The sequence below is a fragment of the Camelus ferus genome, chromosome 5 (assembly GCF_009834535.1).
Source record: "Camelus ferus isolate YT-003-E chromosome 5, BCGSAC_Cfer_1.0, whole genome shotgun sequence".
Classification (NCBI taxonomy): domain Eukaryota; kingdom Metazoa; phylum Chordata; class Mammalia; order Artiodactyla; family Camelidae; genus Camelus; species Camelus ferus.
The window spans coordinates 29,154,708-29,182,597 of NC_045700.1; the positions used below are offsets into that span (position 1 = coordinate 29,154,708).

General features: G+C 39.5%; 1 long non-coding RNA gene across 1 annotated transcript in view; it reads left to right on the plus strand.

Moving 5' to 3' along the window:
* The window catches only part of LOC106728943, a 345,556-nt gene that overhangs the window by 143,067 nt on the left and 174,599 nt on the right, over positions 1-27,890 (plus strand). The window contains exons 4-6 of the long non-coding RNA XR_001365214.2: positions 18,228-18,399; positions 18,625-18,798; positions 21,260-21,352. This is a non-coding gene — a long non-coding RNA (uncharacterized LOC106728943). The remainder of the gene's footprint in view (positions 1-18,227; positions 18,400-18,624; positions 18,799-21,259; positions 21,353-27,890) is intronic.

Below are 27,890 nucleotides of genomic sequence, written 5' to 3' on the forward strand. Positions count from 1 at the left end.
TTGTTTCTTGATTTATGAGGCGAAGCAATAAAGGACCTCTTTCTCATTCTAGGAAGGAGTAAAGGGTTTGGTCAGCTACTCAGCTTAATTTAGCTAAGTGCTGTGTCTCCCGCATGCTGTGCAGGGCACACCCAGTTTAGAAATGGAATGAGGAAGCCCAGGCTTGCTTGGCTCTGGCACCAGAGCCACTGGGCCAGCTAGTGTGATGCCCTCCAGGCTGCCAGGAGAACACTGTTCTGCCCTGGACTCCTGACCTGAAAGGTGAGGACCCAGAAGGAAAAGCCAGTACCCCCACCGCACACAGGCGGCACCAATTCTTTGAGAGGGACCGAGGCCTGTCAGGGGAGGATGTGTGTTCATCTGTTGCCAAGTAGGAGGAAAACCTTATAGGAAAGACCCAAATAATGATTTCAGAAAAAAATGTGAGAGCAGCCACAGGGCCCACACTATTTAACTACGGAACTCCTTGATGGCTATACAGTCTGGGCATCTTCAGGCCAACCTCACGGAGACGGTTCTCCCTGGAGATTAAGATTTGACGAAGGCAGTTGTGTCTGGATGTCTTGATTTGCTCTAGTGTAAAAGCAGCAGCACGCTTGTTTTGAATTCATGTTACTAATAATGATATCAAAATATTGGCATATGTCTGAACAACAGGAAGTGCTATTAAAATACTCGTGAACTTTTTAAAAATTTGCCGTTGAAGGGAGCCCTGATCACCAGTGAACTGTGGCGTCACAAGGAGGCCGGGCATCGTGGACGAAGGGGCTCCCAGGGGAAAGGCACCACACACAAACTGACGTGCACTCAGTGTGCACATGGCTCATCGCCGCTGCCACTTCAGACTCAGGTTTGACTGACCTGGTGCCAATGACGGCTGTCTCCATATGTGGCCACAGAAACACGGAGGTGATACCCCTTAGGAGAAGGGGAACTCCTACAGTGACCTCTAATTACAAACATCAAATGAACTGAAACCAATCCCTTCTCTCCCGTTTACTGGGATTCCTTGGGCTTAAAAGGCTCACAAAGCACTTCCTTCCACAAATGTAACCCATATACCAGTAAATGCATGTCACTTAGTGATAAACAATGTTTACAAGTGTGTCAATCAAATTGTAAACTGAAGTACCAACAACACTGCATTTGTTAACTGTCATTTTATCATCAAAGCTACAAAATACAGTCACGGTCCTAAGGTCACAGCCTAAATCTGGGAGGTGTCAGGGCCGCCTCAGGAGCCCATCCCTGGCCTGGTGTAAACTGGTTTCCTGGGATTGTCCCTCTGGTGTCGGAAGCAGCCTGTGGTTCCTCAGTGACACGCCTGCTGAGGGGTGAGCTCTGCCAAAGCAACGTCCCCACCCTGGTCTATTGAGAGACAGACCAATCCCACCACCACCAAACCCCGTCTCTCCCTCTCAGGGATGCTGAGAGAGGAGCCAGAGACCACTGACAGCATCTACGATTCAGAGTTTCTGGAATATCCAAGTCTAGGGCCTTCCAGAATTGTTTCGCTCTTTTCTGACCGGAATGAGAACTCTGTTGAAATCATTTCTGCCTTCCACTCAGACTTTCTAGACAGAGGGTGCTGACCCTCAAACACTGATTCAGGAAAGAGAGACTGGTGGAATCCTGGCCTATGTCACAGTTGAAATTACTCTATGACATCTATCGCCTCTAGATATATTTGGTCTACAGGCTTACTTGGTATTTTAAATGTGAATTAGTTACCAATGCTTTTTAAAAAATGAGAGGATGTCCCATAAAAATCTATGTGTGGTTTTTCTGACTCTTTGGTAACACTGAGCCTTATTCTCATGTGGTGCCAGTCAGCTGGAATTGATTTGAGTCTTTGCACAGGGCATGCATGCTCTAGGTCCCCAGGTCTCTGCTCTGCCCTAGACCAAGTGAGATGCTAAGGCCGAGTGATTGGAGCTATGTAACACCTTAATGTGAGCTGCCTGCCTTCATCTGCATCATCCACCTGGCTTCTGCAGAAATTTGAACTGTGACCCCTGCTCTAAGCCACACAGTCTCCTTTGTCTACCCACCTATCACTTCCCCTGCTGCTCATGGTAGCTGCTCATGCCAGAAAGGACACAATCTCAGGATTACCTTGGTAGTCCTGTATAGCTTACTTTCTTAAAACATTCATGAAAAATTTCTGAGAAGTGTACAAGCCATTACTCCTCATGAAAAATCTGCGTTCGGGTATCTAGTAAATTTGGCAACAGCTTCAAATTAATGTCTATGTACTGGTAGAGAATGACCAGCTGTGTGCTCAAGAAGACCCTTGAACATAGAGGCTCTACAATTCCTCCAGATAAAAACGTTGCCCTAAGTTTCATCACAAATTCAAAGGATGTGTGACATAGTTACTCTGACAAATGCAACTTCTGAAGCTCAGTAGGAAAGTAAGATATGGAGACCAGGGCGAATTCCTTTAATAAGCAGCAAGTGTGTTATTGTTCAGAGAAGGAAGAGGCTCCCGGGCCAGGGAAGTGCAATTCATAGAGCCAGCGTTTCAGCCGGGCCTTGAAGGGCGAGCAGGCTCTAAACATGTAGAAAGCGGAGGGAGGAGCCTTTTTTATCAAAGCAACATTCTGAAAAAATTGCGGAAAGGGGAAATGTGGGCAGTATACTTAGAAAGAGAACAGTTCTGTTTGCCTAGAGTGTAGCTGGGGTTCTTGTACTCAAAAATCCTCAACTTCAAGTTGAAGATTCTAGAGTCCACATCCAGAAACCTATCTCTCTTTTTTTTTTTAATTGAAGTATAGTTGATTTACAATGTTGTGTTACTTTCTGATGTACAGCATAGTGGTTCAGTTATACATATATATTCTTTTTCATTATAGATTATTACAAGATACTGAATATAGTTCCCTGTGCTATACAGTAGGACCTTGTTGTTTATCTATTTTATATATAGTAGTTTGTATCTGCTAATCCCAAGCTCCTAATTTATTCCCCCCTCTTTACCTTTGGTAACCATAAGTTTGTTTTCTATGTCTGTAAGTTGCTTTTCGTTTTGTAAATAAGTTCATTTGTATCATTTTTTTAGATTCCACATATAAGTGATATCATATGATATTTGTCTTTCTCTGTCTGACTTACTTCCCTTAGTATGATCATCTCTAGGTCTATCCATGTTGCTGCAAATGGCATTATTTTATTCTTTTTATGGCTGAGTAATATTCCATTATATATATATATATATACACATATATATTTATTTTTATATTTATTATATAAATATAAAATGTGTGTGTGTGTATATATATACATACACATCTTCTTCATCCAGTTGTCTGTCAATGGACATTTAGGTCTTTTGACTGTCATTACAAATGGTTTTGTTGTAAAGGGACCACAGTCCCTACTTCAAGAAAAATGTGCTTTGTGTATATATTGGGTAGATATAGAAGAGGAGGCAGGGTCCATGTTGCAGATAGTCTTGGCTTCAGGCAATGGAATTTATAATTTTTCTGTGGCCAACAAAGAGCTCTTATTCCTGCAGTTTAATACTCAATATCGGGATAAGGGAGAGGGATGCCTTAAAGATGATACCCACATTCGGATCCTAGGAGGCACCATTAGCAGGAGCAGGAAGCATGAGAGAGAGAGATTGGGACTGGTCCTTGGTTCACTTTCTTCCTTTTGGTTTGGTTGGCCTTTGCTTCCTTTGATTGCCTTTAACGCCACTTGCAGTGGAGGCGGAGATGATCTTGGGTGCTGATCCAGACCCCTCTGGTCTTGGGCTGGGCACACAAATCTTCCAGGAGTCAGTTCCTCATCTGGGAGATGGAGATGACAATATAGTATCTTTCCTGATTTGTTGAGGATCTAAATTGGGTGACGCATCTAAAAGGCCTTTAGAAGACGATTCATATGTAGAAAGTTATTTTCCTAGGGATAAAAGCCAGTGTTTTAAAGTTCCAAGCATGGCTGAATGCATGCTAGTGCTCCTATGCCATGATTTACATGTGCTTGCAGAGTATGCAATGGTAACTCTTATTATAAAATGCTAAGAGGAAAAAAAAATAAACTGGATACAATATTGAATCTATAGAGTGATTATACTTTTTAAATTACTGTATCATATGTAGGAAATAGAGCTGTATTTCAGTAGTTCTTTTCTCTAGTGGTGAGACTGTACATAAATTCCTTTTTTTCTCTTGATTTTTTTCCCTATATTTTCAAAATTATCTTCATGAGTAATGTATTGCTTTTGTAACCAGAAAAAAGAAACTATTTTTTTTTCCAGTCCCGGAGCCCTAAAGCTATTCTGAAATCAGTGAAGTTGGGGAGCAGGATGCTCTTACGGCTTTTCTTCAAGGGCCCAATTCTACTTTGGACTTCATACTCAAACACAGACCCATTTTCTTGATTGACTGTGTGTGTGAAGTTTAGATAGAGTCCTCAGGGAAGAGGAAAAGGAAAAGGAAAATGCCAAAATGCATGCCTTGAGTTTGTGAAGACTAAGTCAATACATCTCAGTTAGAACCACAAATCTTTCCAATATTTACACTGGATTTGCTTCCAAACGTTTTGCCTTCTTAATGGGTTGTACATAAATTGGGAGGAACCCAGCACTGGGGCATACTAAACACAGAGAATGCTAATGTCTGGAGAAAGGAAAAGAAGGGAGTTTGTAGGAACAAGTCAATGTTAGTTCCTATGGGGGTATAATCTTGTTCTGAATTTCTCTGACTTTTTGTGAGTGATGGGAAGAGTGAAAAAGCAGGGGGACTTGAGAAGAGGCTTGCCTTGCATTGTGTCTTGGGCTTCCAGAGAAACAAGAACAGGGGCCTCTAGCAAGTTTAACATGCTCCTCACAGCTTGCAGCCAGAGCTAGGTCAAACTGCATATAGAGCTGGGACTTACTAGTGTGACCATGGCAGACTTCTGAGGCCTGGACATTGCAAGATGAGCAGAAAGAGGTCCGTGTCTTCATTATATGAGTTACTGGAATTATCAGAATGAAAGACAGAGACCAGTTGGGCCATGAAGTACAGGTCATGAGTGTTTCAGAAGATGTCGCTAAGGTGTCAATCATGACCATTCAAACTGGATTTCCAATTTGCTGATTATTTATTCAGAATGTTCATTTAGACCAAAGTTACAAGAGACAAAAAGATCCCCTCATGTTTAGTCCTACCTCTTTTTGTTCAGAAGACTGTGAGAGAGTTTGGGAAGCAGGGTTGGCTAGCAAAGAGAAAATATATCAATACAAGAGGGAAAAGCAGTCCATATGTTATTAGGTTTTCAATGTAAATTGCAGAAGTGAATTCTCAAACAATTACTGAGGGAACAAAGTGTATAAAGAAGTGTCCCATTATGCTTTCATGCCAACTCCATATTTTTTCACCTCAATTTATTGCTGGAAATAATGTATAATATGACGCAGAAGCAATACAAAATGTTTGAAAATTTGTTGATTTAGCCACTAGCTTTCTTCTGGTCTTCACAAGAATGCTTTTACAAGAAATCAACATTTAATTTTATTTCAAAGGCCATTTATTTTCCTATTAAGGCAGAGACAAGAACTTCGCCCTCTAAATGTCTGTCATCTGGAATGTTTGATGATTGAGGTCTTAATTTTGGTATTTGTATTTGTGTGTTTATTTTTGCTTTTGTTTTTATCTTTGGAGGTAGAAGATACGGTGGATTGATTCAAATTGATAACTATTTTAGTTTTTCACTTCACCTTGCTGGCATAGGACTAATTTAATTATTTCCCCAGCAGCTTTTTTAGTGACTATCCCTACCTATCTGAAGAGTAATCTGTGTGTAAAACAGAAGTCTATACCTCTAATCTCTTGCTAGTTTGGGCCATCTTTTTATTTTGAAATATTAATACTACCACTTAAAAATACTTAGTTTATACTTATTTAATATTGTCTCTTATTTATCAAAACCTTACATTGTTATCCTTAGACATAACCTCAGAATTTTATCACGAGATACTGGTACCCAGGAACACTGGATAACAATACAATAAAGACGAAGTTGAATGCCATGTTTTCCTTCTGTTAGATTCATACTGAATGTCTTTGGGTTTTACAAGTATGTATGCATGGCTGGCTAGCTAATAAAGAATATACAGGTCTATACTTTAGAAGTTCAGTACGATGCCAAACTGCAAACATTGAAATAAAAATCTTTTGAAATGGTCATTGTTCCTCTAAGAATTATGAAGTATCTCTCCCTTGGAAGAACTTGTTCATGCTGAGTATAATTTCGTCCCACAAACAAAGCTAGTTGGTGACAGTGATAGGGAAACATTGATTCCTCATAAAGTGTTGAATCCTGAAATCAGTACCCAAAAAATCCAGAAGGCAAAATGCAATGCTACTGTATTTCTTTTTTTCCTTACACTGATTAGGTTAAAATGAGGGCGATGTGAATGAGGGATCATCTTTAAAAGACAGACAAAAATTCAGCATAAACTCAAAATCAGATACCAGAAAGTTACTTTTTACTTTTTTTTTAAACTGAAAACTACATTAGATACCTCTTTAGAACACTAGTGAAACAGAAAAAGTTCATAGGAACACACTGTTAGAGGATATCAGAGCAAATCAGCCATTCCCTCCCCACTCCCACCCCCTTTTTTAAAAAAACTTCTCTCTCTCAAGGAAATAACCAGGAGATACTAAAAATTAAAAATGAAACAATTACAACAATAACCACCCACCTGGTAACTGATAAATGATCACTGGAATGGCTGGGGCACTTTTTCCCTATTGATGTGACAAGTTTTATTCCCTTTTATGTCACTTGTCTGTTATTTCCAGTGACGAGAAGGGAAAAGAGAGGAAGTGAAAAATTAGGCAAATCTCAAACCTGAAGGGACTTCAAAGATCCATTGGGCCCAGCAGGGGTGACTTTAGCTTCTCAGAGCTACCTCTGACAGTAACCCTGTGGGCTGCACGTCCCACTCCAAGGAGTGCCCCGCTCCAAGGATTTTGTTCATCCTCTTCCTTGGGACAGGGTTGAGTGAAATATATTTTATGTACTTTTTTTTTAATTGAAGTATAGGTGATTTGATATTTTTAATTGAGTATAGTTGATAACGTGTTAGTTTCTGGTATACAGCATAATGATTCAATTATACATATATATTATTTTTCAGATTGTTTTTCATTACATGTTATTACAAAATATTGACTGTAGTTCCCTGTGCTAAACAGTAGGACCCTGTTTACCTGTCTTATACATAGTAGTTTGTATCTTTGTATCTGCTAACCCAAAACTCCTAATTTATCCCTCCCAACTTTTCCCCTTTGGTAACCATAAGCTTTTTTTCTATGTCTGTGAAGTTGTTTCTGTTTTGTAAATGAGTTCACTTGTGTCTTTTTTAGATTCCACATGTAAGTTGTATCATATGATATTTGTCTTTGTCTGACTTACTTCACTTAGTATGATAATCTCTAGGTCCATCCATATTGCTGCAAATGTCACTATTTTATTATTTTTATGGCTGAGTAGTATTCCACTGTATCAATATACCACATCCTCTTTATCCAGTCAGCTGTGGATGGACATTTAGGTTGTTCCCATGTCTTGGCTATTGTAAATAGTGCTGCTATGAACACTGGAGTGCATGTATTTTTTTGAATTAGAGTTTTCTCTGGATATGTGTCCAGGAGTGGGATTGCTGGATCATATGGTAATTCTATTTTCAGTTTTCAAAGAAATATCTGTACTATTTTCCATAGTGTCTGCACCAAACTACATTCCTGCCAACAGTGTAGGAAGGCTCCCTTTTCTTCACACCTATCTCCAGCATTTATTGTTTGTGGAATTTTTAATAGTGACAGTTCTGACTAGTGTGAGGTGATACCTGATTTGTAGTTTTCATTTGCATTTCTCTGATAATGATATTGAGCATCTTTTCATGTGCCTATTGGCCATCTGTTATGTCTTCATTGAAGCAATGTCTGTTTAGGTCTTTTGTCCATTTTTTGATCGAGTTTATTTTTTTGTTATTGAGTTTTAGGAGCCATTTGTATATTCTGGAAGCTAAGCCCTGACAGTTGCATCATTTGCAAATATTTTCTTTCAGTCCATAGGTTGTCTTTTTGTTTTTGTTTATTCCTTTGATGTACAAAAGCTTAAAACTTTAATTAGTTCCCATTTGTTTATTTTTGCTTTTCTTTCTATTGCCGTGGTAGACTAACCTAGGAAAACATTGCTATGATTTATGTCAGAGAGTGTTTTGCCTATGTTCTCTTCTAGGAGATTTATGGTATCCTGTCTTAGGTTTAAGTCTTTAAACCATTTGGAGTTTATTTTTGTATAAGGTGTGAGGGAGTATTCTCCATTGATTTACATGCAGCTGTCCAGCTTTCCCAACACTACTTGCTGAAGAGATTGTCTTTTCTGTTGTATATTCTTGCCTCCTTTGTCAAAGATTAACTAACTGTAGGAGTGTGGGTTTCTTTCTGGGCTCTCTATTCTGTTCCATTGATCCGTATGTCTGTTTTTGTGTCAATACCATGCTATTCTGATTACTGTGGCTCTGTAGTATTGTCTGAAGTGTGGGAATGTTATTCCTCCATTTTTGTTCTTTTTCTTCAGTATTGCTTTGGCAATTTTAACTCTTTTGTGATTTAATATAAATTTTAGGATTATTTGTTCTAGTTCTGTGAAAAATGTCCTGGGTAATTTGATAGGTATTACATTAAATCTGTACATTGCCTTGGGTATTATGGCCATTCTCTATATACTTTTTTTAAAAGGGTATTTTAGACTTTACTAGGTGGAAGAAGTGTTATTGTGCTAATGGTTCACATTTTAAAAGGCATATCAAATTTTTGCAAAACAGTGACCTATCTAATAATGCACTTTTAAGCAAATAAATAAATTAATGTTCTTTCTTAGATGAAACATGAACTACAAATCATTGCTATGGATGTAGCAATATAGAATCTTTATTGCTAGGAGGTATTATATGCTTTTAACTCTTTTGCAATGACATTAACCATATGCCTTTGGGTTTGAAACAAAAACCATTTTCTCACCAACATAGATTTATGGAAAATACATTGAAACAACCTTGATTTCACCCTCTGAAAGGAAGTAATGAGACGCACACTTTCTCTTAGCTTTGAGCGTTGACTGTTAAGCAGAGGAAGGACATCAGTGTTTTTATTTTTACCTCTTTTCCTGCAGCATCCTGTTATGACATCACTGTCCTATCTATGCTGTGAAGGGTAGTGAAGGTCAGAGACTAGAGATGAACCTGGGGTGAGAACAGATCACACACTGTCCTTCTGTATGCATTGTCTTTGCAATGATGTGAAAATATGAGTCACTGTGACTCATTTGCTTCCTGACTTAACAATTGTCTGGCTCTCCATATTTAATCGATTTACCTGAACTAGATTCTCTGTTCATTTGTGTGACATCATGTATCTCACCTTTCCTTTGCCAAGCATCAGCCTGAACATTTTACCAAAACATTAAGATGCATTCAACCCCTAGATATTAAGACCACCTAGACAAAATACCCCTTTGGACTCACTAATGTTACAGCTAAATTTTATGTTTTCATCATAAAATGTTAAATTCTTTGGAATTTAGAAGGTATTTATTATTGAATGAGGAAAACATATATAAAAATTCCCTGGGTAGCTCAGTCTCACCATAGCCAAAAGGTCTGGGAAAGGAGGGGTCTTGAAATGGAACCATAACTAAAAGCTCATTCATTGCTTTCTTGGTTTACCCTCTTCCTGTTCCCTAGGCTCATCCCTGCTTTGAATCAGTAAATGGCAGACTGTGGCATCTTAGAGGTGATCTCTTCCAGCACATTTTCTAGAGACAGTAACTGCAGCCCAGAAAGGAGAAATGCTTTGTTTCAAGTTGAATTTAAGTCTGAGATCTTGTCTGGCTTCATCACAGAATTCTGAACAGAGTTCAGTAAGCTCAGCATAGCTTTGGCTTTGACGGTGAGGGAAAGGTGGAGAAGCTGTACCATTAGCAATGGGAAAAAGCTTTCTGAAGCAGAGAAAAAGCATTTCTATAGCCAATTAGACAAATCACCCTAAAGGGGAAACATATTTTTCCATTAAAGCCTGCGTGCATACAATATTTCCCAATTAGTTCAAAGAGCACAATGTGATGTGGGCCAAAATATGCTACCTCTTTCAGAAGTTCTCATATCAGTGGTTAGGATCTCTTTGATTGTATGAATGAGTTTCATGTTGTGTGGGGGTTTTTTTCCTTTAAAAATGAGAGACTCATAACCTGAGAAATTTAAACACAAATTCACCCACTGAAAACACATTGATAGCACGGCAGGTGTTTCACACCAGAGTATTGAAATGGACAAAATAATACATACAATTACAAACTGTTGGTGTTCCAGTTTGTAATACCTTTGACCTAAATCCCACCCAAAAAGCTAAATAAAATGTCTTTCCTTCTATGAGAAGGGTTACTATATTTAGAAAACAAAAATACAGGGTACCTAGTTAAATTTAAATATCAGATAAACAAAGAACAATATTTTATTCCAAATATGTTCCATGAGATTTGGGGGATGTTTAAATTATTCTTAGTTTATTGGAAATTCAAATTTAACTTGACATCTTATAGTTTATCTGGCAACCCTACCTGGAGAGAATCTGGCTCCTTAGCTCAGAGTATATAAAGGTATTTATAAAAAATGAACATACAAATTGCACTTCATGCTTCTTGGTGAGCTTTTCCAGCCATGGGACTTGCTTACAGAGGACTGGTCACTGGGAGAACTGTGATCAGCCAGGATGTGGATTCTTTGTAGAACTCAGGGAGGCTCTCAACTTGAAATAATCTGTGAGAGAAAAGACACCAAAGGGAAATGTGTTAGAGCAACAGTAGGAAAAAAATATTTTCTTGTCTACCTTTTTGCAAGTTCTTCTCTGCTGCCAAGTTGCCAGCTGGTACACTTTTCTTTTTCTTTGGCCCAAGTCCGTTTACGAGACCTATGCTGGGCCACATCATTAGGCAGGCTACATCAGAGTTTGCCACAATACACGTTGCAAATTAATTCCATGTGCTACAGAAGGGAGGGGATCATATTCTCATAAGATTTGTAGACTCTTGGAATGCTAGAGCTGAAAAAGCTCTCTTATTGATAAAATCATCTGATTCCTTTATATCACAGATGAAGTGGAGACTTGGCCACAGAAGCCTAAATGATTTGTCCAAGGACTCACAGCAGGAGCCAGGGCCAGTTCCCAGAATGATGGCTTCAAGCCTAGGACACTGTTGCACATCTCACCATAATCAGATATTGTCATTGGGACTGACTGTGTGTGATTGTGAGTGAACTACAATCCACTAGATTAGTATTTCCAACACTGAGGGCCCTCTTGTCCTCTCGATCATTTTACTGTATATCCATGGTACATAATGGTAGTGATGGCTACTACCACTAAGGCAGTAATGCCTAGTGGGTGGGGCGTGGGCTTTGGACTCATACAGACCTAGTCAACTTCTGGCTGACCCCTCACTAGCAGTGAGGACTTGGGTAGGTTAGGGAAGCTCCCAACTTCTTAGAACACCTCTTTCTTCGTCTGTGGAACAGGGGTAGCTATGGTACCCTCCTCGAAGGACTGTAGGGATGTTGACATGACATATTCAGGGAGAGTTCTTAGCTCAGGCCCTGGCATACAGTGAGCCCCTGGTGAACGTTGCCCACTGTTCTAAATCATGAATATAAAGGTAGGTCCTGTTTTCAATGAGCTCATATTCCAACCAAAAATGACACATGTAGACATGTCTACTTGGAAAGAAGTGCTTAAAGTATTTCCTCTTAGATCAAGGCACAGTCTTTCATGAAATAAACAGATGATTTGGGTTAATTATCCAGCAAAGCCAAAGAAACAACCCCATCCTTCTTATTCAGAACTCAAGTCAGACCTGCAGAGCAGGCTCTCCCGGTGATGTGGGGAGTTGGGCCACATATTACACAGCTTCTCTTTCCCTCTCACTCCTCTGAAATATCCACACGTCGTGGCGCTGACTTTATTTGGGCTGTTTTAGCCACTGCATCAAATTACATCACTGACAGTTAAAGATGGTTGAATATAAGAAAAGCAAAATTACAAAGTCAGCAGAATTTCCTTTTTTGGCAGAATCTCACCTCTCATTCTCCAGTCTTCTTTCACTGCCTCACACCTTAGATACCCAGTTCCTTTTTGTAATTCTGATTCTTAACAGCCCGAATCCTGTCCCCCTCATACATTCTGACAGAGCACTGGGGTCAAAATGACCTTTCCCTGTACTCTCCCCCCGGGGTGCCCATTCAGTTTCCCAGTTCCTAAGTTGACGGATCACTTTAAGCACTTTGAGGAAAGAAAATTGAGCTAATTCAGCCCAAAGTGTACTTGACTGGTGGTCCAGATATTTTACTCAGCCAGATATTTTACTTTTTTTAAACAAAAAGTATCCAGCCCAAAATGCAGTGAATTTTTGTGAGTTGAGATCTACTTTGAGGTAGGAATGTCTGAGTGAGAGAATTTTATCATGTGACCAAGGAGAGTTGCCCAAATGTCCCTACATTCTCTAAGCTTCAGGATCACTCATCTATTTAATGCCAACTGACACGGAACATGCCCCATCCTCCACAGCCCCGGATGTCAGCTTTCTTTCCCCTGTACTTCTACAGCTCCTAAGGAACGGTGACATGTTGGACAAATCCATCCTGTTGTGATTTGTCAGCTCCTGCTCTGATCTGCTGCTCTGAACATCTTTGCTGGATACCCCTTTCCACATCACAACCCTGCCCTGGGCTGCTGCCATTCTGCCTTATATGGCTAGGCACTAAATATTGACCCAATATCCTCCCTGAATTTTCCAAAGCACAGTCAACACCAGGTTAAGTATTTACAAAATTTTACTAAGGCTTGGACTATCAGATGTAAATTGCAATGCAAACAGAAAGAAAATAAAAAATTAAAGATCATTATTTATAGAGTCCAACCTCATACTCTTTCCAAAAATGTTTCGTATCACCTCTCTTTTAATCCTCCCACTGTATCCTGTCATTTGTGCTGAGCTTGCCCTGTGTTCCAGGATTTGGATCGTCTACCAATTCTATAAGAATCATAGAAACAAATGAGTGAGATATCTATAACATTCTCCCCCCAGTTGGTGCCAGACCCTGTGGAATAAGATGGACTGTGGGGTCAAAGGACATGTGAGTCAACCAGGAGAGAAACTGACTTTTGCCAGCTGAATTCTTCTCCAGGGATATCCTGGGAAGACATTTCTCAGAGTGATACTTGGCTCAGAGAAACAGGGGACCTTTCCAGATCCATTTCTGAAATGCATTCAGTTGAGAACAAAACAGCCTCTTTCTCAGGTTTAACTTCTCCCCAGAGGGATTGTCCAAACCACCCTCTGTTTTCTCTCAGTTCTTCCCTTTTGCATTGTTCTCAGAGACAAGTACACATTCATTGACTTACTCATTCATTCAGCAATTATTTACCAAGTACTTATTGCATGTTAGGTGCATTGTTAGCTGTTAGGGAGGGAGGAAGGAATGAAATAACATCCCTGGTCCTTCCCTAATAGAGCCTCAGTTGGCAGAGGAGTTAGGCAATACACAACTAGATGCAATGCTTAATCTATAAATTGTAACTCTTGTAAAAGAAAAGGGCACAATTCTCAGAGTAACTGGGGAGCTGCCCTTTAGACTGGAGACAGGAAAAAGCTTCATCACCAGGAAGTATTTAATTTGAGAAGGAAGGATGAGAATGAACTGGCCACGTGAAGAGGATGTATAGGCCTGGGTGTGAGTGTGGGGTGGGAGTGAGGAGGGAAGAGGTGGAAAAGCATTTATACCAAAGGAACAGCATAAGCAAAAGGCCTTAAGGGCTTTTAAAGAAATGGTGGGGGAGGGAATGGAGGTGAGGGGGGAGGGATGTCATAAGTGAGGGAGCAGAGCGGGACTGAGGGTTGCCCGGGTTATCGTGAAGCAGAGGCTGGAAGGGTTACAAGCGACCTCCACTCTTTAAGGGCTTTCACTGTAAGCCCCAGTAATGAGTTTCCATTTTATTCTAAGTGTAAAGGGAAGGGAACGAAGAAGGGGAGTGAAGTGATCAGGGCTGTGGTTTCTTAAAGATCATCTGTGGAGGTAAAGAATTGGCAAACGCAAAAGTAGGCAGAAAAGTTACTGGAGTCAGCCAGGTGATTGATGACCATGGTGAGAACGGTGGAGGTGGAGGCCGGTGAAAAGACTCAAGAAAAATCATAGAGGAGGAGGAGCTGGGACTTGATGAAGGTTTAGAAATCACTGACTCCTCAGGGTCCCAAAGGAACCTTCTGGTATCTTGAAAAGGACCACGAGTATATTTATAAGTAGAGATTTCTTGAACCAAATGCTTCAAACGCAGGCATTTTATGCTCTTTGCGCTCGGTAGACTATATACTTGGACACAAACGTGTAAATAAGGCTTCTGGCATGGCAGCTGTGTGGATAGCAGTGTCCTTTTCTCAGTTGGGGAGGCCGAGAGTCAGAGCAGGTTTCAGTGGAAATTGGGGGAGGAAGCAAGAGACCTGTTGTGGTTTGCGGGCACTGCTAACCTGTAAGCGTTACCCACAGGCTCACAGCACGAGGGCAGCTGTATTTGTGCATCTGGAACTCAGAGGAGAGACCTGGGCTAAATATTATGGACTCTTCTCATTTTCAGAATTTTACTGCTACATTCTGAGGAAAGTCAGATAGGAAATAATAAACACACCTTCTGAAAAAAAAAATTGTGAGACGTTAAACATGGTCATAAAATATTAAGAAGTTTTTTTTTACACAGTTTCTGGTTTCTATTGAAATTCCAAAGGTCTGATGGTAACCAGAAGCCCTGTCCAGTTTTCACTTTATGTAACATCTCTGAAATTTTGACAGCAGAGAAAATAAACATAAGGATCATTTGTTAGAATTATGATTGGCCTAGATTTTATTATTTTTCAAAACCTGTCACAAAACCATAGTACAGCTGTTTGTGTGCATGATTTTGAAGTGGTTAGATCCCATACAGGCCAGACATCATAACACCTATGCTTTCCAAAATTTTGGAAAAAATAATGCTTATTTTCTTAAGCATTTTTTAAGACTGAAAGAATATGGTAAGTCACCATGTTGACTTTGTTAAATACTTGCTAGTTATCAATCACTGGCAACATATCTGCACCTATATCTCCCAAATTCACACTTTCTTTTTCTGAACTCAGAGTTGTAACATGGGGAACTGAAATTATCCAGATAATTAAAATTTTTTAAATGACCATGTGAATGAATCAGATAAATCAGGCATTTCCCCCTGAAATTAACAAAATTACTTAGTATTTTGATTATATATTACTCTGCATCACTGATCCTTGCAGGATGAGTGAATCTTAGATGATACAGTGAAAACAGATATGAAGTAAATACGTACTTTTGTATTTACTCACACACACACCTTTTACTGCTAACAAGCAAATGTAACCATTATGGGATGATGTTTACTATAAAGAGTAGTTAAGGAAGGCAGGGTATAGCTCAATGGTAGAGTGCATGCTTAGCATGCACGAGGTCCTAGCTTCAATACCCAGTACCTCCATTAAAAAAATAAATAAATAAATAAACCTAATTGCCTCCCCCAACCAAAAAAAGAAAGAAAAAAAGAAAAGAAAAACTGAGAAAAAAAAAAGGTAGTTAAGAAATATAAACCCTGGAAGGAACTTGCTCCATGAGGAAACATGTTTAGAAAGGGATCTGCCACCCACCAGACAGGGTACATGTCAGATCTGAAGGTTATTACAATTATTTCAGTCTGGCAAACTGCATACGAGTCAAACACAGCATTTAAACTGCCGCCACCGCAATCATGGTGCCAGCCATGTAGTGATTTCTGTAAGGCTAGGGGAATAATTTTCTGGCCCATCATCATCCAGTTCACACAAAGTCACTGGAGATACAAAAACATTTTTGAGATTCCTACATCCCAAAAAACTATACAAATTACCTGTCAAAAGCAAGTTTGATTTAGTAGGCACAGGTACTGGGCAAGATACCCAGGCAAGCAAACCAAAAATGACTGATAGAAAATACAGAAAGACCAGAGGGCACAGATTCAACAGGAAGAGACACAAGAGCCACATGGCCCTGTAGCACGAACGTGGCTGCCATTGCTCAGGCACAACCACGTCGTGTGCGTGCTTTAAAAAGTCAGTCCAGACTCTTGTAGAGAACAAGGGCAAAACAACGTAGATCCTCAGTGCTAAGCGTGCATGATTGCCATGCTAAAAAGATGACAAAGTTAAAGGGCTAGTCAGCATCTATATGCTAAATAGCTCCTGGAGAAAGATGACCATGCTAAGGTTTAGCCGCCGAGCAGAAACCAGTGCAGCGTTGGGGGGTGCTGAGCAGCAAGTGAGCTGGAAACCAGACTCCTGAAGGCTGAATCAAGACTCAGCCCCTTCCTAACTCCTAGCTGTGGGCAAACTCAGGCGCCTGTCCCTACCTTGGTTTTCTGGTCTGTCAAGTAAGAATAACCATGGAACCTTTCTAATAAGAAGGAGGTTCTCTTGAGGTTAAATGAGTTAATTCCTGTAAAGCACTTAAAACAATATTTGTTAAATAAGCAGGCACTTAGTAAATGTTAGCTAAATGTGAGATATTGTTATTCAGTGCAGATTAAAACAGTTAGCTCAATAGCAAGTTTTTCTCTAATTATCATTCTCAGGGACTTATGTTTTACAAGAGGGAAAAAGAAGCAGTTTATAAATTTGTCTGTGTCATCACTTACTTTGATTTCTACTGAAAAGGAAGGGTGAGTGGATCACCTGAGACCATCTTGTTCCTTCTCTCTGTTAATTGCATTTGATGGAAATCTGTGGCTATGTCTTTGCCGTCCCAATTTGGAACTAACATTTAGTACATGAGTATTTTCTTAACTTTTTTTAAAAATTTTTTGTTAGGGAGAGGTTATTAGGTTTATTTCTTTATTTTTAGAGGAGGTACTGGGGATTGAACCCAGGACCTTGTGTATGCTAAGCATGCACTCTGCCACTTGAGCTGTACCCTCCCCAGTACACAAATATTTTTATAATCATTTGCCAGGCTCTGTGTGGGGGTACAAAGTGCAGTAAAACCTGGTCCCTGACCTCAGGATCTTACAATAAATTGTACAGCTACCTTGTGAGACTTACTTAGGCAGAAGAAGTGACTACGAAGCCAGGTGGTGCTGTCTGACACCTGGTTCATGCTCAGTAAACAAGATCTCTTTCCAGGCTCACCCCCCCAACACGTTAAAGCTTTCTTGGATAGTCCTTGAATTCTCCAGCACTTCACAGTTGGAAAACAAAAAGCAAACCAGGATTTTCCAGTATTCATTCCAATCTTCAAGCCCCATTACTTACTGTTTTCATGAATTGAAAAAAAAATTCTATTTTCCATTGTATTAAAGACTTCCTTTGGTGGTTCCCCACACAGAGAGGAAATGAGATGCATCTCTGACCTATTATGTCATTTTATGGCTATTTTTTGCTTGTAAGATTGTTCTCCATAGAACAATTGCCTGTCTAACTACAACCGACTCATGTCATGCTGTTTCCTCCGCTAGCTTTTAAAATTTTAAATGTCACATAGATTTTGTGATTAAAGAATTTTACTAATATGGATAATGAATCGAATTCATAACAGAAAATGGTAATTTATAGTCCTGGAAAACTCACCCCTATAAGGCAGAAAACAAAATTTAGAAATATAAGTAGAAATCATATGATTAAATGTCCTTGCTGTCTGAATCTGGAGCTAACATTTCATATTATCAGAAGAGTAAAAAGACTTCCATTCATGTTCATTTGTCCATTTCAAGATATCATAGATGTTTGCTACCATATAGATTAAAATTAAAACTACACACTCAAAATTTTCTCAACAAAGAATATTGCAAAGAATAATTCAAGTGAGAAGTGAGTGATTATTGACTACTAGAAGGAAATATTTTCTCTGTTATAACATTGTATACATTTAGTACTTTAAATTCTAAGAAGTGATAACTATTAGACTAAATTAATGTTCTGTTGTGTAAAATTCTTTAAAAAAGTGAATGTATTTTTGGAATAGAGTTTGGTCACCCACAGTAAAAAACCATCATTCCTGATTTTTCTGATATTTTATGTGTAATGTCATGGTCCATTCATATTTTTGGACCCTCTGTAACTCATTCGTTTATTCATTAATTCAACAGATGTGAGTGTCTACCTTGAACAGTACGGCAGGGTCAGAGTTGCAAAGGAGAATGAGACAGATGAAATCTTTGTCCCTCTGGAGCTGGTATCACCTGGTTCCTGAATCACTGTCCTGAATTCCATGGGAAACACAGATTCTTTTGCACTCAAGACTGGTGAAGAATAGTTAAGGTAAAAGCATTGGCAAACATTTGATATGCTGTTACAGCAATATAGCCAAAAGAAGTGATTTATAATAGAAACATTCTTAATTTACCAAAGACCTGTTACATATTAAGTTATGAGCTAAACGTTTTATATACATTATTTTATTTAGCATCTTCAAAATCTGAAGCATTTTTCCATAATTATTGCTATTTAACACATAAAGAAAGTATGTTTTGCTTTTCTCCCAAGGCCGCACAGCTCTTAAATGAGGATGGATTTCACCATAGATCTGAGGCACCATCTGTGTTCTTAAACACTATGCTCAATAAATTCTGGCTGATACAAGAGATTGTTGCAGCACCATAAATTAAGGAAATAAAGGAGGCCACCTACACTAAGGGCTGATGAGATATTGAAAAACAAGTAAGTGTTCAGAAGTTTTCTGTTAGAAACTTCAGCCATAAATCTGTAGAATTAGCATTCACACAAGGAACTAAGGGTGGTGCAGTGTCATCTTACAAATACGTGTGACTGTAATGCTTAGCACATGGAAAAGTTGTGTGGCCCAAAGAGAAAGCATTGTTCAAGAGGACAAGAAGACGATGAGACATTCCTAAGCTCTGCTTCACCCCGGTTTTCACTGTTCCATTGCATTAGTTCATGGCCTGTTTTGAGTCATTCAGAGATCATCTGATTAGAGCGTTGTTCTCTCAGCCTTCTTCCAGGCACCTCCCATCATGTATATGTAGCTCATCCCTTATTCCCTGTTTCAGGAAAGTAGTATGAAAACAGCCTCCCTCTTGTCAAGTCTCGGAGAAGGAGGCCAAACAAGGAGGTCGGGAACACAGAGGGCAGGGGACAGCCGTGGCACAACCAGCAGGTGCTTCATGAGCAATAGCTGGATTCCATCTCAACAACTGCAAGATGTCTGAACACTCACGTCCTGATAAAGTGTAAATACAGGGGACTTGCATTTTGTCTATGTTGAATGTTTTTAATAAGTTTCCTGATAAAGTCAACAAAAATTCTGGATAATCTGAAAACAAAGCAAAACCAAAAACTTTATGAGATGTCATGAAAGTAGAGAGCCATGGGCATCAAAACCAAAGAGAAAACCAGGAATCCTGGATGTTTTACCAGCACCAAAATTAGCTTTTACTCCAGGACTGAAACTGGGAGATTTGGAGCTTCCGTTCTGATGGTAGCATAGAGGACAAAGACCAAGAGAGAAGACTCACAGTGGAGAATTTTCCTCCTGCCTTTCAGACTATTGCTGTGGACATGGGGAAAGTCTCTGGTGTGCTGCTCTTACTGCTCCTTCCCCAAAAAGGTCAGAGCTACAGTTAAATGGCATAGAAGGGAGTGTGGAGAACAGTGGCTGTGGGTCTGGGACTTGCCCTTCCCTTTCCCTCACCTAGATGGTATAGGAAGCCACCCTGACCTGCCCTCTTCTTGCCCTCCCTCAGGGTCCCACAGGAGCAAATCCAACTTTCTGATAAGTGTACCACTAAGTCACAGAGCACACGCTTGACCCTAACAGCGAGCACAGTGGACCGTAGAAGTTGAGAACACAGAGTCCTGCACCACAATCTGCTCTCATCCTCCTAAAATCCCAGAGACAAGCCTGGGTGCCAGTCTTTTATAGATTGGAACAAGGGTGGCCATTTGGAGGGTGCACAAGTGGCTAAGTTTATTTGCACACCTGACAGTATTTATACCATGGTCTCTACTTCCCTGGGCCACACCCTCAGATTCCCAGCAGGGTTACTTTGTAGGATTTCTTTCTTTTTCTTTTTTTTTTTTTTTTGTATTTTTATTGATGTATAGTCAGTTTACAATGTTGTATCAATTTCTTGTGTACAGCACAGTCATATATATATATTCATTTTCATACATATATTTGTTTTCATGTTTTTCACCATGTTACTACAAGATATTGAATATAGTTCCCTGTGCTATACAGTATTAATTTGTTGTTTATTTTATGTATATTAGTTAGTATCTGCAAATCTAGAACTCCCAATTTATCCCTTCCCACCCCATCCCCCCAAGTAACCATAAGTTTATTTTCTATGTCTGTGAGTCTATTCCTGTTTTGTCAGTAAGTTTGTTTGTCTTTTTTTTTTTTTTTTTTTTAGATTCCACATATAAGTGGTATCATATGGTATTTTGCTTTCTCTTTCTGGCTTACTTCACTTAGAATGACATTTTCCAGGTCCATCTGTCCATCCATGTTGCTGTAAATGGCATTATTTAATTATGGCTGAGTAGTATTCCATTATATAAATATACCACAGCTTCTTTATCCAGTCATCTATTGATGGCCATTTAGGTTGTAGGATTTCTAGAGTTGGCTCCAGCCCTCACTGTAAGTCTTTGGACTCTGTCTAGGTAACTACAAATGGAATGGTAAAGAGAACTGGAGACCACCAATAACACTAACTGTTACTGCTTCCTTACTCTGGGCTGACACTTCTAGGTCCTGAACACATGTGATAGGTACTATCATTCCCATTTTATTGATGTTGAAACTGAGGCTTAGAGGGGTTTAGGTATAAAAGTTGTACAGCTCGTAGGTAGGTCGGGATGATACAGCCTGCATTCTAGTGCTATCACACACAGCCTCTGTCAGACTGGCTGTCCCTACTGTCAGCTGTTCTGCTCAGGAATTGGCACCAGTGCCTCTTGAAAGCTGTGAGTGGTGGCTACTCCCAGTGTCAGTATCTCCCATAACCCATCTCAGTCCAGTTACGGCAGAACAATGCTCTAAGAGTCTCAAGTTAGGACCTTAAATCCAGCAGGCTTAAAACATTTAGAACACCTTAGGGAAATGGGATTCTTAAAATTCTGAAGTTATATTCTTTCCATTTTATTATTTGTTTAGCAGTTTCGATATCTTATGAAAGACAGCGTGGCTACAACGATCACAGGAGAACTATTTTCCTCCTCAAATTGAAGAAGCACAACATATGGTGAGGTAAGTAATCTCTAAGGCTTCATGGTCTCCCAGACAGATTTCTCATGATTCACAGGACTGTAACTGTTGTCCTTGGGGTCTCATGGATAAATCACTTCTTTTCTGATCTTGTTAATATTCGGTTGTTACTGAGCAGGTCAGTTCTTTGGCTTCATGGGGTCATGGCATCCATTTCTGGAAACCCACTCATTTCCACCGGTTGCCTTTGCTCAAAAATCATGAAACTGGTTTGAACAAAATGTATTGAATATGTTTGGGGAAAGTGCTGAGAAAGCCGAACTAATGATCCTCCAAAATCTGCTTGTCACCTGCTGTGAATTTTTGAATCATGCCCTGAAGGGTAAAGTACTGCCAAGAGTGTCTCAGATAAGTGTCAAAAGTGTCTGATTTAATTGTTAGCGTAAGGATTTAAGATGCTGTTTTTCCCTGGTGCTAACACCTCTCATTGATTCTGGAGCATTTCCATTTGTTGTTTAACAGAAACAGCCTCGGTATTTATAGCCCTATCACTCTAGAAGGGAAGCATTTGCAATTTGCACTTTCAATTTTGACTCCTAGACTCCTTTTTCTTTAAAACACCCTTCAAGTGGGTGTCAGACTGCAATTCAGTGCATGCTTTGTAAGCGGTTGAACAGAGCAATTCTCATCCCCATAGGCAAACATTTCAGAAGGACCCCCATAATCCTTTGCTAATTGAAATCTTAATTGATGAGCCCCAGTTAGGCCCAATCCCATTATAATCAGGGCCTGTGGGCCCGTTTGTGCGTGTGTTCACGTGTGTACGCCTGCGTGCGGAAACTGGAGTCGTATCTTACAACAGACTGTATTGTCGAAAAGTGGTCGCATCAATATGTATTTACATCCCATTCCATGTGCTTTTCTTAGGATGAAATGTTAGCATTCCTCCATCAGGATGTGCGCTTCTTGTTTTCTCCTTTTGACCTTGAAGGGATCTTTGTAAATTCTTGGACCAATAAAATGTAGTAGATATGATGCTGCCTGACTTCTGAGGTTAAGTCATAAGAGGCAACGTGTACTTTGCCTCTCTCGCTCTCTCTCTCTCTGCTCCCCTTGTAAAAGACTAAAACTGGGCACAATCAGTCCATCAACAGGAGTTAGGCAAATTACAGGATGATGACATCATAAAACAATGTAAAGTCATTAAAAAGGATGAGTCAGATTCGTATGAAATTATATGGGAATATCTCATAATGTAAGTGAAGAAAGCAAAGAGTGGCATAGTATATCTAGTACTAACTATCCTTTTGCTATAAAGTAAGAATAAAAATACACAGGGAAGAGAGAGATGCAGTGTATGCAGTGCCCTCCCCACTGGAAGATACATAAGAACCCATAAATAAGTGACATTTTGGAGAAAGCTTGAGAATTGAGATTGAGGCAAAGAGAATACATTGTATTTTTTTACTTTGTACCTTTTTAGATTTTCTAGCCAAATACATTATTAATTTCATTTAATAAAAATCCCAGCAAGGTTATCTGAGCAGGAAAATTGTAGTCCAACTCTTGTTTTCTTCTTTGTATTTTTCTGCATTAAAAAAGCATGCTGTTAACTATTTCATTAAAATATGTATGTCTTCCTCTCTTCCTTGCATATGGAGAATAAGAGTTGAATTTCTCTACCAGTTATATAAATAAAACCTGTCAGCTTCAAAAGGAAATTAAAAGAAACATTTTTTAAGAGAGGAAGTATATAAAAAAAAGAGAAGAAGTGTATGAAGGTTAGACCACTGATGCACATCTTAATAAATACCTCTGTTATAAAATAGCACTGAGTTTTCTAGTCAACCTCTTCACATGATTTTTCTGCTGTGTCAATTCACATTTGGGGATTATTCATATATGTCTTTAGTTGAACACTCAGAAAAAGTATAGATATGTATAAAAGTACACAGAAGTATGTAAATCTGGTGGCTGTGTTCACTAAGTATTTTATTTTATACAAGCAAATTTGAACTATATAAGAGAATTCCTAATCAGATATTAATATTTAGTGATAATAATGTTTATGATCATTATAAAGAGCATTCAGTATCAGAGTAAAGTCAGGCACATCTCCAAATAAATGAAGACTTTTACCCAAAGGTAGCATCACTTTAAAAACAAAAATTTCCAAAATAGTACAAAAAGAAAAAGAAATTCTGAATGGCCTTATACCCATTAAACAAATTGAATTGCTGGTTAAAACCTGCCAATAACCACTATACACGCATTACCACAGATAAGATGAGCTTTTCACCTTTAAAAACTTTTGTTTTTATGACACTAAAACTAGAGCTCCAACTCACACAAAATCGGAGTGTCTCTTGGGAAAATGGCTCTTTTCTGGACAACTTCTGAATTCTCTCTCTGTTGTCTGGATCATGAGGTCCACAGGGCTCAGGTGCAAAGATGAGGCACACGTACCCTATGTGAGCGCCCCAGAACCCTGACCTACTTCTTTCAACTACTTGCCTGTCTGTAAAAGGAACCTAATAGGATCAAAGGATATATACACATTTTAAAGCAGGTGTGTTGTTTTGAGTGGGCAGCTCTTTAACTGCTCTCCTGTGGGAAATGTTAACATCTTAAGCAATCAAAAATTATATAGCAAATACAGTAATTGTTTCACAAACTAATAATTTCCCCCCTCCTCTCCTCTGTCCTTCCCTCGTTGTAGGCCATAGTGGTTTGAGTTGTACCCTCCAAAAAGATATGTTGAAATCCTTACCCCCAATATCTGGAGAGGTGATCTTATTTGAAAGTTGGATCTTTGCAGTTGTATTTAGTTAAGGATCTCGAGATTAAGTCATCCTAGGCTTAGAGTGAGACCTAAAATTGAACGATTGGTACTTTTATAAGAGGAGACACAGGAAAAGAGCCTTGCAGAGAGAAAGACAAGAGATTGGGGTGATTGGAGAAGCCAACGATTGCCGAGAGACAGCAGCAGCTGGGGAGAAGCAAGAAGAGACTCTCCCTGAGAGTCTTCAGAGGGAGCATTTTTCTGGGTTTGGACTTCTGGCCACCAGAACTGTGAAGGAATAGATTCCTGTTATTTTCAACCATTTAATCTTTGATAATTTGTTACAGGGCCCCAGGAAACTAATACACAGGCCAGTCCTGTAAACCCACTCAGATCACCGACAATTTTACTTAGACCATGCCCCCAAATCTATGCCAGATAAACAAGATACTGGAATTAGAGTCAAGAGTTTGTCATAAGTCTAGCTTAAGGTAAAAGCAAAAGTCTAAGTGATAGCATGGAGAGAAAAGACAAAGGCTGGTGAGATTACCAATGGCTACAGCTCTTTTGGAAATTAATCTGGGATTATCTTGTAAAGCTGAAAATGTGCACAGTCTCTGACTGAGCATGACTTGCTGCAATGCAGAGAAACCTGCACGTGAGGACAAGTGCAGAAGCTTTTTTAAAACATTGTTGTTCCTAATAGCCGCAAACTGGAAAAAATCCAAATGTCCATCAACAGGATAATGACAAATGAGATGCACTGTATACTTACAAATGACATGTTATTCTCCAGTGAATATTCATGCCCCTTACTGAAGATCCTGAAAACAGTCCTCAAAACTAAATGACACTATTTGGAGATGCATCTCTGGGTAATATAACTATAAAGCAGAGCAGGAAAATGATTACTGTAAAATGTAGGGCGGTGGTTAACTCTAATAGGGGAAGAAAGTGGTTATGACGAGGAAGAAACACACTGCGAGGGGAGCCGTAAACATACTGGTGACGTCTCTTTGTATTAAGCTGTGTGGTGGTTTTATAGATGTTTATATTATTTTCCATACCTTTATTCATTACACTCTCTTTCTTAGATGTAAAACATTTTAAGTATTTTTAGAAACGATTTTTTTTGAAGAAAGGTAAAAGATAAAAAAGAAGAGAATCCATGGAAAATATGCATGAAAACATTCCACTTCACCTGAAAGAAATGTGCATGTTTTCGTGTGGTTCTTTCACATTCTCTTTTCTGCTCCAATTTCCAGTCTGTCAGCTAAACTCTTAGTCTAGGTATTTTTCTCCTGAAATCCAAGATTCTGGAAAAGAAGGGGAATATAATGAAAAAGCTCCACAAATCTTAATTGTTGACTCCAGGGCAGGCTACGTGGGGAATGCGGTGTTTAGATTTGCCATAGACTAGTTCCCTCAAGGCTGCTAAGTGGTGGCTGAGATTGGCTGGAGAGGAGGGCAGGTGGGTAAGAGGGAGGCCAGCTAGCATACAGACTTTGCCATTTTCAAGGGCTTCCCACATGGGCTCCTTTAAGCCTCACCCCGGCCCTGTGAGATCTTCTGTTTTACTTGTAAAACTATTAAGCTGCCAAGAAGTTAAGGGACTTGTCCAAAGTCTCAAGTTTGGGAAAGGACAGGGCTAGGATTGGAAACTAGGTTTTCTCCATCCTAATGCCTTTTAAGAGAGTTCTGCCGCAAATATAGTGACATCAACATACCTGTGCGGGAGACTCGGTGGTACTGAGCCAATTTGATGCAGACATCTCAAACTCGGACTGTAGAGACACGGGCTGAGGGCCAGCAGGCTCTGAGGGGCTGTGCAGAAGACAGACAGGTTTAAGCTAATCACAGTACACCTGAGGACTTTTGTCTTCTGTAAAGCCTGTACTCATGGCACAGTCAGAAGACAAAATTAATATTGCCTGTGGTGGTTTGTACTCCCTGGCAGTCTTCTGATTATCTTCTACATGGTTGATATTCCATCCTTCTGCTAAATAGTTCTACCCTCCCAGCCAAACCCCATTTCTTTATAAACTCAGAGTAATGAATTACTTAGTAAAACATTTCAGATAAACAGACATAATCAGATCTCTGTTTGGACTTCATGCTGGAGAAAGTGTGCAGACCCTGACTGTTTCATATCGCTGCCTTTGATGCCAATAAATCAACCATTTGCGATACTGCTTCTGCCAAGAAATCCCCCAGGCCCTCGTGTGGTTTCAGCAGAGGATATGTGAAAAGACTGAGCAAATATTAGTGTTTTATCCTCATTCCTGTCCTCAAAGCTTTTGCAAACTTAGCAAGCTATTTTACAAGATACCCTCAACCCACTGTGGAAGTCTATTGAAACCATTCCTGGTGCTGATTCTTTCAGTTTGGGAGTTAAGGGGTAAACATTTACATCTCTTAAATGCTTTTGTAAAGTAATGGAAAGAAAATAGAAGCTAAAATGAAACTCCAACTAAGGTCCCAGTCAGCCTCAAGATGGATATATTTCTCTTACTCTCCACAGTCGGTTCTCTCCCACACAGCACGCAGCCTGAGACTCAGGCCAGTGGGTTAACAATTTTGGTAAATAGTAAAGCTTTGTGAAGATCATTAGACTCTGGGGGACAGAGACAAGGCAAAGATGTCAATGTAAGGAAAAGGCACATGGTGGTGAAGATGTCTGCTTATTATCTACTGAGCTGCACACGATGCTCTGTCTGGGTACAATTCACTCCCTACTGTCATGCGGGTCTGGCTGCCTGGGGGATGTGTCAGAACTGCTTTATGATCCTCTCCTTCTCTCCTCACCCCTTCCTGAGAGTTTCCTCCATAGAACCATTGCACACACGCTCATGATCTGACATAATCTTCCCAATGTCACCATATTTCCATCTGAAGTGAAATACAAGAAAAGAATAAGTTGGAACCTTAGCATAAATCTTTTGCAGAATTAGGAAGCCCTACATTTAGAGTTTGTCTTTTAAATTGGAACAGCACATGTATCACCTAATCAATATATAAAAAGAAGGCAGTTAGTTCATTTTTAAGAATCTGGTGGAGTCTAAGAAAAGGCACGGAGAGGATGACTGCCATCTTGAGCTGGAATCCAGCGTGCCTGAAATGCATGACTCTGGGAGTCAGAGTAACATTCACGTTCCTTTCTTGGTGTTTTGATTGTACATCTACGTGCAAGTGAAACTGTATCTGACATGAAAATTTCCAAGGAAATAAAGAGAAGCAAATCAGTATGAATTCTTAGATCAAGATCTGCAGAAGGAATTTAAGTATTTTCAGATTGGAAGGAAATCTTCTCGAAATTGCTAGGAGACTCGGAACTGATAAACCTCAGTTTCCACATCTGTAAAATGGAGATAACTGTACTTCATTCACTCAGTCGCAGTGAAGGTTTAATGAGATCATATAAAGTACTTAACAGGGAGTTGCATACTTAGTACTTACGTAATAAAAATTACAATTAATGATTATATTCACATTATTCCCCAGAAATATTCATTTGTATATGAAATTTCAGGTTCTCAGAGTGAACGGTAGGAAAACTATTAACAGACTGGAATATTGTGTTCCAACCTGCAAATCGGATGTTTCTTCCATTTTGTTACTTGCTGCTCATGGTCAGCTTGAATTTCTATATTTCCACATTTCAGAGAAGGACACCAAGGGCAATCTCTCTGGGAGTTCATAAACAAATTAAAAACGGGAACGTTGCCTTACACTTCTTTTGTACAGCAATTGAAGCCAAAGACAGTAATCAGACATACATAAAATTGGTTTCAGTTGTTT